At 39.0% G+C, this 16439-nt stretch overlaps 1 protein-coding gene across 3 annotated transcripts in view; it reads left to right on the top strand.

The window, feature by feature from the left end:
• The window catches only part of SLC35F5 (solute carrier family 35 member F5), a 29852-nt gene extending 21290 nt beyond the window's left edge, over positions 1–8562 (top strand). For all 3 annotated transcript variants that reach the window (XM_084209539.1, XM_084209540.1, XM_084209541.1), the window contains one exon: positions 894–8562. The gene's annotated coding sequence lies outside the window, so the exon portion shown is untranslated. The remainder of the gene's footprint in view (positions 1–893) is intronic.
• Positions 8563–16439: the final 7877 nt, after the last annotated feature.

Below are 16439 nucleotides of genomic sequence, written 5' to 3'. Positions count from 1 at the left end.
TATGCAAGGACACATTTTTAAAGAGCATGCAGTCAGTCTTGTTCTGTATTGATGGACAGAGTTTTAAAGTGTATCTTCAAAGTTATTATTATTACTTGTTGCCAAGCATTATTCTCACGGTTCTTGGTCAATGGTTTTGAAATACAGTTTTTTTCCTAAAGAGTATTCCAAAGTTCATCCAAAACTGGATGTGAGTCAATACACCAGAAGAGCCATACAACTTCTTGGCATGGGCGATGTGTTTGGAAGACATCCAAAGTAATTAATTCTCTTTAGTGCTGTTGGGGTCTCATTTTGGGCTGCTGAAGCTCATGAAAAACACCAACCATTCAGGGAAGTTTAAAGATTACCAGACTTTATCATTACTGGTCCAGAAAGTGGAAAGGAGCCCTTGTGTTTGTGGATGACAAGAATTAAGTTGGTAAATTCCATTAAATACTAGACTAAATATTTCTCATGGTAAGCATAAGGAAAATAGACTAGAATGGCTAAAGAGTTTGTGTACTCTTAAAAGTGGGATATTTTGCAATCTCTAAAATGAACATTAGATGGTTTGTCAGTACTGGCCTGGAGCATTAAAGCAGACAAAGTTTAGAGCTCTCCTAGCCCTGTGCTTCAGGTTTTTCAATAATGTGTGCAGAATTACATGAGAAGTATTTTTATTTATATTTTATCTATTTATATTTTATTTATCTATATTTTTATTTTCCAATGTTGCTTAAATCTAATAATGAAATTAAAAATAGTCTAATCAAAACAGTCATCTTGATGTCTTGAGACACGGAGTTATTTTCTTTGTTAGTAAGATGGAAACAAATACTTATGGTAATTTCTCTTTTGTAATCCTGAATTATGTACTCCTGATAATTTTTTTTTCTTCTCTTTCTTCTTAGTTTAAAAATGGAATGACGCCCAGCGGAGAGACAATCTTCTGGAAAAGTCCCTAAGGAATCAGTTTCAGTGCCTATTCTGAATTTGTAGTAAAAATAAGAAGTTTCAGTTCTTTTGAAACTCTAAACTTTTTCTCTTTCTTGCTTTCATCTGATTTTATAAATGAACAGATCTACTACACGCCTGTCACCGTGCGAGTCTTAGTCCATCTGAGCAACCAACCTGCCTTATAACACTTCAGCTGGTGACATTACTTGACAAAATCAAGAAAGCAAATGCTGTTAAGTGATTTGTTTCTTTTTTTAAGTCACAATTTTGTTAAATGCTGGACAATATTATTTTTAAAAGATACTTTAAAGTGAGTTCTGTAAATAAGTTTGCAGGTCATCAAGTCTTACAGGCTTTCAGATGAAAAGCTAAATAGATATGTTACCTGTAGTAGGTACAAATTAAATTTTTTATGTTGTATAAACTATTTGCATATTAATAGATGAAAATAGAAAAATAATTTATTAAGTGCATTCCTATAATTCCTGAGGCAGGATCTTTGTACGGTCCTGGAACACTACATATATAATGTCTTAGGCCATTTTGAGTAGCCTTGTCATGGCAATGGGTGCTGATGTTTAAAAATCAAAAAAATTGCCCAACAATCAGGAATGCTTAAAATTTTAGTGAATGGTTAAATATTTCTAATTACAATACATTTGGGTATACATCCTTATACATGATTTAAAACAGACTGGTTCTGTAACCCATTCTCAATCCCAGTTGTCTCTCCAACGTGGAAATTTTCAGGTGTAGCTGCCACATTGTGAAAGAGATCAAATTAATTGTGAAAGTTTTCAATCAGTGGGTTGGCACTACACTAATCTGCTAAGCAATATGAAGAGGAAAGGTGTTTGCATTGATTTTTCTTTCCCCCCAGCTGTATTAATAAATTTATTCTAAAACTGATAATTATCTTCATTCCACTGCAGTGTTTAATCCTTTTGAATCCAGAGAAGCTATTATAATTATATTCAGGAATATTTGAAATTAGTAAATGCTATTTTTCAGCTCCTGGCCTATAAGACACTTAGATCAAAGTTAATTTTGGCTTTTGATGGATTTGAGGTTTTTTTATAATGAATGTAAGATGGATTTTTAGCCAGGAGTATTTTCTTCCACATAACAAGGTTATTAATAATGTAGGGTATTTCTACTGTCCCTCCACACAAATGCAGAAGGATGACATAGCAGAAATGCCTCTTCACGTTTTGGCACTCAATAATGATTCTCCAAAAAGCAATTGTGATGTTTTGGTAATATAACTATTATTTAAGAGGTAAAGCAGGAAAGCAACATGCTTAAGCTCTACATTTATAGAAGAATTTGAACCAGCAGCTGGAATTTAATGTAAGGACTGTGTGTAGAGTAGGAAGACAAAATGAACCTGGGGCTATTCTGTTGAAGTATTTAACCTTTATCAAGTTTTTCCTTCTTGTTTTAATACTGAATTGCACTACAAATTTTGGTGATCTGAGGCATGTCTTTAAAATGAAATAGTAAGTCCTTCCTGGACCCTAAATAAGAATTAAAAAAAACCAAAAACCAACCACAACAAAATCACAAGCCCAAAAGAGACAAGAAAGTTAATTAAATTTCCAAACCCCACAAGTAGTGGGGTCTCAAATGCAGTGCATTGAACTAATTTTATTTTGGTGAAATTTTCAGGCATTTTTTTGATCAGTGGAGTTTCCTTAGGTTTTGGATTTGTCCTTCAAAATTATGACAAATTTAGAGGATGTTTGCTTTAACATTTTTTCAAGAAGTGTTGTTAATGCCTACTCACCATTAAAAAAAAAAAAAAAGTCTCTTTTCAATTAATGAAATGTTTCAATGAGATGCTGCAGAATATTTGATACCAGGCATTAACTCCAAATTTGAATCAGCTGCGACTTGTGGCATCTGTGCATTAAGCCTGGGAAAACCGAGTTTGCTTTCAGATGGGCAATGACAGTATTTGTAGCAAAATTTTCTATGACTGTTTTTTGCAATTGGTCATGCAAATAGGACTGGATCTATAATGTCAAATATGCAGTTGCTGTTTATATTTGCCCTTATGTTCATGGCTTAAAGTCAAAGATCATCATAGCCTCCCATTTATATGACTGTTAAGTTTCATTATTCATTAGTTTTAGAGAGGTTAAGAAAAGAAGTACTAAGAGAATATTCTTCTGTCTCTGACCCCAGGAATGCTGAAGAACATTCAGTACATTCAAAGTCAGGGCTTTCCAAATGTTTTTCACAAAAATGTGGGTTTTTTTTTTTTTAATAAGATATGAAATATTTTTATCTCATGGCAGTAGGTAGCTTAAGCTGTGTTTTTGCATTAAAGTACAATTCTTTAAATAGTAGGAACAAAACAAACTGTCCTTGCTGAAAGGCTTTTTAAACCCTGTAGTTACAGGAAACGTGTTACACTTTTAATTACAGAAGCTATGACATACAACATTGTTCCTGCATTTAATAGAATGTGATGGAGTTTTTTCTACAAAACCTTGTGATTTTTAGTACAATGATATTTTATAAATATAATGTCTGATTTGAAATGTAAATTGCATAGCTCTGTAATGGATGCTTGGTAAATGCACAAGAGATTTAGCTTTGATTCTCAGGTACCTCTGATGCAATGGAGACGTGCTGGGTTTTTCTTCCCTGTGACACACCTGGAATGTGAAGGAGCTCTCTCATGAATACTTTACCTCTGTGTGGTAGGGTATATTGTCATTGCTCTTACTGTTTCAATTTGGGAATGGCTTCATTCTGACTTACTTCTTGTAGGAACCACATATGCTTTAGAAAAATAATGTCGAGCATTTCTCTGATTGTCATCCAATGGTTAAGGAACAGTGATTTCCCAGGCCTGCAAAATGGGGAATGAATACTATGTGTTGCTCTGTCAAACAGTTGAACTCTTCCTGTAATCCTTTGAGACAACCAACAATTTCTTCTGTGTGTGCAATTGATGTTTTGGGGCTATTTGGTTTTTATATATGAAGGAAATTATGATAATTTGCCAAAAGCTACAGAGCATGCCTTTGCTTTTAGGGTTTTGGTGAGTCTTGCTTAGTTTGATAAGCAGTGTGCTGCACTTCAAAGGCACAAAAGGATTTCAGTTTTTCTGGCCACTTTGTGTTGGGTTTGTCATACTGAAAATATGTTCATTACAAGGGGCTGCTGCAGATGTAGGGCTGGTTCAGCAAGGGATGGAAATGCCACCTGTGTAACAAAGTCTGGGGCACATGAGTGCTCCTGAAGGTACTGAGGGCTTGCTCTTTGGCTTTCCCAGTCTTCACTGCATCCTGCTCCTTGGCTTCTGGGAATGCCTGTAAGGGGTAGGGGCTGTAGAACAGGACTGGGCTGGCTGGCTGCAGGGGCTGCACACAGACTCAGAAGCTGGAGGCTGAGGTACAGCCTGCGTGTCCCTGTGGGTGTCCTTGTGGGTGTCTCGTGGAAATGGGATGTGAAAGTTGTTCAACCCTGCAGGGAACTGCAGGTGATTCTTGGTCTATTCATGGCAGACCTCCTTGGAATGTACTAACAAAAACAGGAGGGCATGCAAATTGCTTTTCTTGGTGTGTGCTGCTGTATTTTGTCATTCCTGTCACAATACTCCTGCCTAGGTACTGCTATTCACAGCTGTGATGGCTTTAAATAAGGTGGCAAAACGATTTCTTTGTAATTCTTGGTTCCATTTCTCTTAATGTTGAATGTTGTCTTTGCTATTCCCTAGTGAAGATCCTCCTATCTTAGGGAAATTGTTACTGAGCTAAACTGAACTATCAGAGGTTGGGGAAAACCAGTTCAGTTTTGGGGATAGGCTGAGTTTATGGACACACTTTGAATTTCATATGGAAATAGACCTCGGAAAGGCAGAGTGTACCGGCATGCTCAAAAATCAAGAAACAAACTGATGTTAATATCACAGTGTTGGGTTATATGGCTAAGTGCAGGATGGTACTTTGAATCAGTTTCCTTTACTTGGCATAAGTTTTAAGTTAGTTACCATTTCTGTTCTGGCTGTCACATGTAGTGCCTGTGATTTAATAGTTATAACTCTAGTAGCATTTATGTGATTCTTAAACTGTTGTTATGCATTTTTTCCCTGTCTAATCCACAATTTCATTAATGTTGTATTTTGTTTTACATGATCATTTCAGGGCATGATTTCTCAGGGAGATATGGATGATACCATATGTTGTGAGAGCCAATAACTAATTCCTGCTTTTCAAATCACTACAAACATTTCCAGGTTTCACTCAAACATTTCACATCATGTAACTTCCATGTTGAATTTCCTTAGCCTTATCAGGTAAATCATGATGAGAATGTTGAGAACATTTAAAGATGTCAATAAAAGTTACTCTGCCCAACACTTTGTTACTTTATGAAGAAATGTCCATTCTTAGGAGATGAAATGTGTGTGATTTTCTATTTAATTGTCCTCTTTGCCATAGAAGTGAATAGTTAGTCTGCTGATTTTGAAGCTGAACTTCTGGCTTGACAGTGACATTAACTTTCAGGATTAGGCAGTGCTGTAATAATACGTAATCTGATTCTGGGATAGATCAGTATAAATCTCTAACATAAATATATTAATTTATATCATTAAATTTTTAAAAAGTCACATCACTTTGGGGGATTTTTGCGTGTTTTTCCAGTAAAGTTACTTTGGCCAGAATGGGATCTGATCCAAAGCCCACAAGAGTCATAGACAGCATTAATAAAGTAAAACTTTATTGAAAAGAACTCTGCAGTCAGGTTGACCTTTATGCCTTTGCAGTATTTCTGTCTGCAGCATGTATTTGGAGTGGTTTGCTTTAAGACCTCAGTAATATAAAGGAGGGATTTTAGTGCTGGTAAAGATGGTAAACACACTAGTGTTACTGTTCCCAAAAGGTTTTTCCACATAGCCAGTATACAGCTTAATTACTTAGAAGGTGAATTTGTCTTGCTAAGTGACTTTTGTTTAAAATCAGCAGCATGAGAAATTTTAAGCCCTGCACTTTGTTGTATAATTCTTTTGTCCATAGTGAGAACATGTGATCATAGTCATCAGCCTTGAGCATCAGCTTCCTCTTGATGATTTCTGCTTTGACATTTCCATTTCCATGCCCTGTTGCATTCATTGCAAAGTGAATTTCCTCTCTAGGTAAAGCCAGTGTAATTGTATTTTGACTGCCCTAGTCCTCTGTGGTGTTAGAAATCTGACATAAAACGTAAATCTGACATGTGATGTGACTACTTAGAGATCTGTGTTCTCACTCTTGTCATTACATCTGGTGTTAGTAGGTAACCAGACTTTTTCTGGATATGCCTGTCATGATGTGGAATGCATCCAGAATTCCATCTGGCTTTCACTTCCTACTTTTAAAAAGCATAAAGGGCTTTTCTCTGAGGATTTTTGTAGAAAGCGAGTCTCTGTACAAGTTCAGAGTCCTTTGACTGCATCTCAGTTTATGAAGTTGCATCCAGTATTCCCTTTCTTTTATTAATGAACTTCTGAAGGTTTTTTCAGAGAAGGTGCACAAATTTTCTTTATGTTCCACAGAAGAAATATGACTGGATACTGAAATGGCCTCAGAAATAAAAATTCAGGGCTGCTTATTCTGTAGTTCTTCACATATGTTCCTGATCTTTTTACCCACTTTTTTTTTTTTAAGAAACCCAACCAAATAAAATCAATCAAACCCCCATACTTATCAAGCTGAGAGGCATTAGCCATTTAACACAGAACTAATTTTATTATATGCAAATTATTGTATTTTTATCAATGATACCAGTCAATGTTACTGATGTGGCCAGTCCACAAGTCTTCCTTGTCGGTGTCACAGGTGATGCTTCTCTTCTACCTAAATCTTGCATACCAATTAAGTTAGTTGCACTGCCAGAATGAGTCATTTCTAAAATATTTTAGAATCTACTTTTTCCTCTAGCTAAGGGAACAGCAGAAACTTTCCAACCAATGTCACTTATCTATTGCAGAAGAAGGAAAAAAGCCTAAAAAAATGTAAAACATAAATGTTAATTGAAAATCAAGAACATTAGTAGGAAAGTAGAAAGCATATGCTGTAAAATCATTGGGCTAATTTCTTGCATAGCCCAATTCCACATAGGCAGTAGTTTGTTGGATTGATCTCTGGTTGGGTATTTTAAATAATCATTTCATATTGAAGTTGAAGGCTTAAATTAAGCCCTGTGATTGTTTAAAAAAAAATCATGGGAAAAAAAATTATAATTGGAGATTTAGGAGGTACTTTTTGTTTGTGGTTTGGTTTTTTGAAGTCCATCCAATGCAGTTACAAAGGAATGCTCTGTGAATTGGCACTCTTGAGAGGCTGTTTACACAAGGCTTCTGGAAAATACAGCCAGGTGTGGAGCTGACATTACCTGAATGGAATTAGAGAAATGTACCAAGTATGAGGTACAACCTCAGCATTGTAGAGCTGAAGGGCCATTTGTAATGATTTAAAATTCCTGTAAGGTCTCTTTGGAGTAGATATTAGTAAAACACAATTGGTTTTTGAATCCTTGAGTTCTGAAACCTGAGTGCATTAAAAGATGCACAAAACCAGTCGGAGTTTTGATGGTTGTTCTGGTGTTGTGTTTTGTACTGACTTTCAGGGAATTCTCAGTTACACTCTTAAAGGGGAAGCTGCTTTAACTGAAGAGCTTTCACCTGAAGAAAACTTTTTTTTTCCCCCTGAAGTCTGTATGGTTTGCTGATAATTCAGATGTTCTGGGAGCACAGCAAGTTCCAGGTATCTAAGTATCCTCTATGAAACATCTTTATGTATCATCTTTTAACCATTTTCCTTAGTGAAAGCAGAACCTGAATTGCTGATGTGTATTGCATTTGCACTTGAAAACCTGATTTCAGAGTGTGTTAAACCTTGATCTATTTTTGATAAAAAAGAAATGTAGCATTTTAATCTAATTTCCATTTAATGGCAAGGATATTCATGCAGAGAAAAACACATATCAGGGTTTGATGCAGTGATTTTTAAGCCAAGAAAACAGCAGGATGGCAGTGGTAAATCTGAAATGGAGATGCATATCTCTTCAGAAAATCTGGTTTCCTCCTGCCCTTTTTATACCAAGATGTGTCTCCATTATTCCAGGATAATGCAGCTGAAGCAAGAACCAGAGCTTTTACCCTTTGTTCTCTGAAAGTGAACACTGGCTTTTGCCTGGGGTGTCTTTGTCCTGTCACTTCATTTTCTGATGGGAGGTCAGTTAAATAAAAAATATAGAATAAGTATTTTTAATTAAAATCAGATTTAAGCTATTAATTATTTTTAAATTCTCTATATTAGTAGAGATTTAATGAATGGAAATTGAAGTCCTATATTGCAAATACTGAACAGTGCTTATATATTTTTAACAAAACCAGTATATATATGAATATTTGAAGCATGCATGAAGGTGGAAATTGGAAGTTTGTTTTTATGTTAAAAGGTTTATAAATTGGAATTCTTGATATCCAGTACCAAAACCCTATAAAAGGGCTAATGAAAAGAAAATGTAATGTATTCTGATTAACAGCCTGTGTAATACAATCAATGGGTGTGATGTTTTTGTTCTGTATTATATTTATTATATGTAAGTAAACAATAAAGATTATGAATCTTATTTTCTTAACAGGAATTGGTATTTGGTTGGGGTTACTGCTTGATGTGTTTTATATCATCATTTAAGAAAAAATGGTCACTAGGGCTGGGGTTAAAAGTGAGTGTTGGATGTCTCGTGTTCCCTGGAGTCAGCCAGGATGTGGAAGGCTGTAATTTGGTGTCAGCTTGATGTGAGTGCAGGTTTTGGCTGGGGCAGGGTTGATTTTCTTCCCCATGGCTGGTGTGGGCTGGTTTGGGTCTGTGCTGAGCACGGGGTGATGATGCAGAGATATTTCTGCTGCTGCTGCTGAGCAGGGCTTGCACAGAGCCGAGACCTTGCTGCTTTTGCTGCTGCCGCTCTGGGAGGAGTTTGGGGTGCATGGGAGGGGACACAGCCGAGAAGGGGGGCACCAGGGCTGACCAGGGAACATTCCAGACCATGGGACAGCATGCTCAGTACCTACAGTGGGGGAGGAAGTGGCACTGTTGGGAGGGATACATGACATACACACCCGCTTGTGCAGAGACAGCAATAGCAGCTTCATTATTACAAGTTGTTCTTAAGTTGTTATACCCTTAACAGAGTGTGATTTTAAGTCATTAGTTACATTAAAACAGCTCATTGTATTCACTGGACAAAGCCATAGCTTATTGTGTTTTACTGGTATAAAGTAATTAACATCAATAATTAATTGGTCAGAATTTACAACAAATTAAGGCACCTACGCTGCTCACTAAGGCATGTATCTTCCAACTGCCAGTATCTTTTATGTGTTTATTTTATCAGTTTCCTTGCTAATGCCTTTACTTTCTTCTTTGTTATAGATAAACTCATATTTTATCAATTTCTTCTGCTAACTCAGTTTGGCTTGCAGACTAGCTGTTAAGGCCGTCTATAGGAAAGAAAGAAGAAGAGGGGACATTGGGATCGATGGTGTCTGTCCTCTCAAGTGCCCATTGCACTGGCAGGGCTCTGCTCTCCCGGGGATGGTAGGAAGGAAGAAGAAGGGACATTGGGATCGATGGTGTGTGTCCTCCCCAGTGCCCATTGCACTGGCAGGGCTCTGCTCTCCCGGGGATGGTAGGAAGGATGAAGAAGGGACATTGGGAGCGATGGTGTCTGTCCTCCCCAGTGCCCATTGCACTGGCAGGGCTCTGCTCTCCTGGGGAGGGAGGGCTGAACGCCTGCCCGGCCCTGGGAGCAGGGCACTCACCCTCGGTTTTTGCGGGCACACGTGGCTTCTTTCCCTGTTTCCTGCCTTATCCCAGCCCACGGCACTTCTCGCGTTTACCCTCCCCGGTGTCGCTCTGGGCTGGGCTGTTCGCTGGGGTTAAAGCACCGCAGCCGGGTAATTTCCTCAGTCAAACAGCGATTTTCGGGGTGTTTTGGGGGCCGCGGGTGGTTTTATTGGCGAGCCCCTGAATGGCAAAGCGCGCCCAGCCTGCGAGCAGCAGGGGGAGCTCCGGCCGTGCCCATCCCGCGGCTCCGGCTCAGCAATTATTGTGTAAGTGCTGAAAAGATAATTAATTTACCTGTTTATCATCCCCGATTCCCGCAGTTAGCCAGGGCTAGACATTGACCTTTCTTCTTGCAGCTGAACTTTCAGCGTCTTTAATAATTAAAACCCCGAGGATGATAGGCATTTACCTAAATACTTCATCAAAAGGAAAAAAAAAAAAAAAAATTCCACCATAGGCTTTTCTGAGTTTTCTGGATTAACTAAGCTGAATTATTTTTTACCGAGATCCTAAATTTTACTGCACAGCTATAGCAAGAAGCAGATTTTTACACTAAAACAAGGGGATACTTGCTTTGCCACTAACTAAGGAGTTAACCTCATATTCCCTGACAAGCAACAGGAATTCTGGAGCTCAAATGAAGAATTTTAAGCAACTTTACTTAGAAAGTTTCTATATACTTTCAAAGGCAAGTTGGCAATAACAATCCCTTTCTTTTTCTAGTGTCCTAACTGATGGCTAGAATCCCAGTCATTGTGTGATTACTCCCTTTTAAGTAGCAGAGATAAAGTAAAATGTGGAATAATTTTTCACAGGTTCTGCCAAAAAACCATAAAACCCTAAAATGCATCACTTTCTTAGGCTCTGTCAGTACTCGATGAGTTGTGCTGAGGGGACAGCTGGCTGCATAAATGGCTGGGGCAGGTGCTGACAGAACCACAGGGAGTAGATTTTGCAGTGAAGGCTTTGCTAGAGATGTGGGGAGACCCAGGAGGAGTTCCTGGGGAAACAACCGAGGTCAGAACTTGTTTTGTGGTTTGGTTTTTCTGTTGTTTTGTGGGTATTTGTTAGTTTGTTTTTCCTTATCCACAGTGTGAATCGATGTATTGTTATTCTGTTAGGCTGTTAAGATCTAAACTGTCCTCTGTGATATCCTGACACCCGGTACTTTTCTGTATACAAAGGAATCAGTCAGGCTCTCTGGATTGCTTTCAGTCTTTAGGATGCAATTTGTTGGCACATTATGTTCTACTCTGTATGCTCTTCAGTTTTAGGAGACACATTTCATACATGAAACTGCCACTTGCCAGAAGCTCAGTGTCACTTGCTACAAGGTGAGGTTTAAAGCCTCTGAGAAGGATGATTTAAACCCCATTTTCAGACTTCTTTTTCTATCAACAGTATGCATGTGGGAGACATTCTTGGGTTTTATTTATATCTGCAACCCAAGTATATTCTGTTTCTATTGATTTTGAAAAACTTGGACAAAACTTAAGGTTTCCAAAGAAACAACAGTTTACTACCTCAATGTGAGCTTTTCTTCCTCTTTTCCCCTCACTTTCCCCTCCTCTGCTCCCAGCCACTACTTCAAGATCATGTGAAAGAAAAGCCAGTTCTCGTTTGTGGCTTTGCAAGCTTCCAGGACTTTTTTCGGCAGTGTTACCTAATGTGTTATAATTTGCTGGGAGATGAAAATCTTCATATCATAAAGATTCCTTAATTATCTAAGTAGGCTTTTCTTTGTGGGAATCTTCCAGTGGTGGGGCATTTTCTAGGCTTCTTTGATTTAGCTGCTGGGGTCCTGCTGCTAATGGTGATAGAAAACTCATGATTACACTGCAGAGTGTGCATTCACACAGCACTAGAGAAGCTGCATAAACATAAAGGAACATTCTGTCTATCTGTAATAGTGTTCCCACTTAGAAAGAAGCTCATCTGCTAGCAGATCTACTCTTTTTTTTAATCCCTTTGGAAGGGGAAAAAAAAAGTTTAGTTATAAGCAGATGGCTTTTGTGGCTGTGGTGTTGCAGGCAAACAGGAAAGTGAACCCATGAGAGGTTTCTGACCATGGGGCATGTGGTGGTCTTAGAGCAAAGGGAAATAAAGAGGAAATCTGAAGCAAGAACCATGATGGATGGAGTTGGGTCTCAAGCACACCTCTCCCCAAGATCTCCTTGCCTTTTTGTTTGTTTCCCTCCTCACAAAGGAATATACAGAAGATACTTTTCACTAATTGAGAGGATGTCATTAGTTCATAGTATAAATATTTAAAATATTATGGATATGTGTTAGTAATTTAACACATGTCTTTTGTTAAAAACCCACTTTTTGTCAATTTTGACAAAAGGGCTGAGACTGACTTCTACCTCTCCTTTCACTGTTAGGTAAAAGCTGATACAGCTCCATCTGTCACTCTTTTTGCATGTGATGTTTTCCCCAGTGCTTAAAAATGGAGTTGGATTCATTACTCTTCCTACAGGAATGTGTTGGCCATAGTGAGTTTCAAGTGTAGGAAGAGAAACTCGTGGAAAATGTGTTCCTAGGGTAAAACAGAGTCTCACTGAAATATTTTCCTCAAGGAAATGGTGATGGACTAAGCCAGTGTCCTCTCTGAGGTGCAAGGGGACAATCAGGACCATCCTAACCTAGAGAAGAAAAGAACAAAGGGATGATCTGTCAGGAGCTGATGGAGAGCCATGGAAGGGAATGAGCAGCCCCTTGGAATTAGATGCATAATGGATTTCCAGTAAATGAGGTCTACCTGAGCTCTTGCAAAAGGAGTCAGCCCCAGCTGAAATTATTCCTGTCCTTGTCTGCTCCTTTTGTGCTCAAGGGTAGGGTAAGATGTGAGTTCTTGTTAAAGCTTCAAGACAGAGCAATTTTGTGAGAGTCTCAACTGTTCTGTGCATAGTGGATGAATCACCTTCAGATTGTCATGGATTAAAAGTTTCAAAACACCCAAAAACTGAAGCGTTTCATTATTTAAAAAAACCACTAATTTGCTTTTAGGGGTCTAAATGATATAAAGGTTTGGTGACACATCACGTCTGTCATGAAATAATAGTAATGTCATATTGGCACCCTGACAAAGTAATTCCTCAAAACACTTAGTTAATGCTTTTAATGATGTATCTCTGTTTTCTGGCTCTGGTCTGCCATTATACTTGCCAACCTACCTCCTCCCTTTGCAGATGATTTCTAAAACTGACACATTTATGTCTCCCTTTATAAATTCTTCATTTTTTTCCTTTTTTCCCCCCTTCTCCTCTCACAGGTTTAAAAAAAGACAGTTCAATTCTAAATTGTTTGAAAAATTGACAGCAGAGTCACCATAGCAGTATAGCAAAGAGGCACAACTACAGAGGAGTTGAGAATCCTGGTTTTGTGAATTTCTCCTCACATACCAGACTATTTAAATCTAAAGTGTTTGTTGGCCTTGAAGTGGATCTTCAAGAGAACTCTTTAACAAAGCTGCTTGTTGCACATAACAATATTTTGTTATATGTTTAGAAAACACAGTGCTTCTTGCTTAGCTTGGCTTTTCAGGAGAGGATGGTAGTTTCAAGGTAAAGGTTGCTGGGTGTAAACTCAAAACAAAATGAACTCTTAGAGAATCTCTAGACTCCCACAGTCAATTCCATAGTGTCCTTCTGAATTTGACCTATTCCAAGGACCCAATCTTTTATGTGCTGCTTTGAGTGTTGTGAGTAGACACAATACTGATCATATTTGGAGAGTTCCTTCACCTTCCAGTGGTTTGGGTTTGGGTTTTCCCCTGAGATTCAGTGTTTAAGGAACTGGCCCAGGCTCCCAAAATTCACATCTGTAGGAGACCAGGGAAAGGACTAAGGCAAGAAGGAGAGAGGAGTAAGAAGAGAGTTAAATAGGTGAAGGTTGTGCAAGTCCTCTCCCTTCATCTCCAGTTCTGCCCCTTAAGGTAGTTATCAATAATTCCCAAAACTCTGGAAGATCAAACCTTTTCCATGTTTACTGTTCTCTAAGCCATTCCTTCTTCCAGCAGTGAAATAATTTTTATGTTCTGTCCCCTTAGACCAGACATACCTCACAGCATTGAAACACCCAAGAGGTGTATGCATTTTTTCTGTCTTAGAAAATTCTGTACCTAGTGAAAAACGTTTTGAAAACATCCTGCCAGAGATAATTTCATCACTCTCCACCCACAATCTATTGAGTCTGAACATTTACTTCCTCTGAGCCACCTTGCTGCCTCTAAACCTACTCATGGACCTCTAAAAATGCTTTTCCTGCATTCTGCTAATCAGCAAACTCAGGTTAGGTAGGAGAAATTCCTCTACTGGTAAATGGACTCTGCTGGTTAGTGGTACTCTGGTGTGCTTTTTGTTTGGTTTTTAATCACGTGGTACTCCCACAAACCTACTGTGTTTTGCTTTTTCCCATCTTTGTATGCACCAAGTTACTCCTTGGAGATACTCTGGCTGCCAGAAATTGGGAGTCTGAAATGTGTGTCTTGTACAAAAAGTGTAAGTATTTACATGTAAATTGTAACCCTCTGAAGGAACATCTAAAAAATTACCCCTCGCCCACATGTTCACTGTCCCACTGAGCTGAGATTTCTTTGTGCTTTATGGGCTTTAAATAAAGGGTGTCCCTTTCCCCCTTCTTAATTTGCTGCTGTATTGGAAGGGTTTTTGCCTTCCTTTGCAGACAAAGCAGCCTTTTGGAGAATTCAGGAGAGCTGACACATCTCAGCAGGTGTGGTGTGAAACTGGGCTTGCTGTGAACACTGACTTACAACTTTTTGCTCAGAGACATCCCATGGAGTCTCTGTTCAGGTGAACAAAATCTCCCTTCTGAGACTGTTACGGGCTGGATCATCAGCTGGGAGTCAAAGGCATGGCCCCATTTATTTGGATGGAGCTGTGCTAATTTACATCAATGAAAAAATCTGATTTTAATGGATAATCTGCAGTTAATCCCTACAGTGGGTAAATAACTGTCTCTAAATGCCGTCCTTAGAGTGCTTATTTTCTGTTTAATTGATTTTGTAACTTTTCTGCAGATTTTTTTGGTAGCAAATTGAAATGTATGTGACTAGAAGAAAGATATACACCTGAGGCTTGTTAAAGTAAAAATGAGAGTAGGAACAGAAATGTCTTGCTCCTTGCTGATTGCATGAGCCAATATGGATCACATGAACCAATTCTTTATATTTAATGGAACTTTGTTGTCCATCACCCTAAGAGCATCACAGAGTTTTAAATTTTGTCTTTCCATTTCTCTCTTAGTTTCTGCTTCAGTTCTTCTCTGCACTCTACTTGGAATGGAGCTTCTTAATATCATTTCCCAAAGTTGTTTAGTTTTGGAATGATATTAACGTTATTACTAACAGTGATTAAAGTGCAGATCTTGGGGTTAGTGATTTCATGGCTATGTGCTGGTTATAAGTTTCTGGGTGGGGTTTAACAAATTGTGCCAAGAGAACAGAAGGGCAGACTGTCCTTGACCCTTTGTGTTGTTGATTTTCCTGAAGAGAGTTCTAATCACTAATCTTGATCCTTTTGCAAAGTAAGTACATCCCTGCTGCAATTTTCTGTCTGCAGAACATCCTTTTAAGAATCAGTTATGTACACTGCAATAATTATTTACTCTTAATTAGTGTGATAGTTTTATTGATGGCTTCCTTTACTGGTCGTCTGTTCTGCTATTTCAAATCCAGGTCTGGCAAAATTTCTTTGCCTGCAGTTGCTTGAGAGGAAGATTATACAACTAATTGAACTGCCTGGCTGTGGTCCATGGCCTCTAAATGTCCATCTTGCTCCAACAGCTGTATAGAATTTTCCAGACCAGCAGGCTGGTCTGGCATGCAGAGTCAAGCTTTATTCACCCAGTATGATTGTCACTCATCCCAAGTGAAAGGAAGGTGAAGACACCTTCTTGGGAAGGATGCTTGTAGAATCAGGAAACTGATTAGTAGATCAGTTTAGTTAGGGGTTTAGTTATCAACCAGAGTTCATGTTATCAAATATGCACAGTAGGAATTATCTAAATAGTAATATGCACAATTATTAAAATATCCAGATTATTAAAATATCCAGACAATTGCACAAATAAGGCAGGAACCTGAACCTGATAGCTGCCACAATATCTGGTGTTCAGCTCACTATTGCTCCTTAGTCTGACAGACATGGCCAGGGAGAAAGGGAGAGGATGCCCATGTTGCAATAATGGATCACCACACTGAGGTGTGTCATTCAAACTCCCTCCAGGAAATAGGTTCAGGTGTGTAAGGTGCAATAACAAAGCGCTTTGGCAGGCTGGGAGCCGCTCTGCTCCCGCACGTGCTGCAGTGCCTGGGGCACGGAGCAGCCTCTGGGGAGCTCCTCCTGGGCTGGAGGGCAGGTTCCTTGGGAAACCTGAGAATTCACCCCCAGCCCCTCCTGCCAGGCTGCTGATCCATCCTGGCTTGGCGTGGGCAGGTGTTGGGGTGGGCTTGTCCCTGTGCTGGGAAGGTTTTGAGGCTCAGGCTGAAAGTTGTAGGTGGTTCTGTCCTTGAACACTCCAGCCTGAGCCTGGTTTGGTCAGCAACACCTCAGGGGTGTTACACCAGCTGCTTGCAGGGGTGTAGGAGCAAAGGTGGTGCCTCCACTCCCTCCCTAGCAATCCATCCAATCT

Source organism: Fringilla coelebs, assembly GCF_963513975.1.
Source record: "Fringilla coelebs genome assembly, chromosome: 7".
NCBI classification, from domain to species: domain Eukaryota; kingdom Metazoa; phylum Chordata; class Aves; order Passeriformes; family Fringillidae; genus Fringilla; species Fringilla coelebs.
The sequence above is the reverse complement of the archived record's forward strand: the minus strand, read 5'-3'. Positions and strand labels throughout refer to the sequence as shown.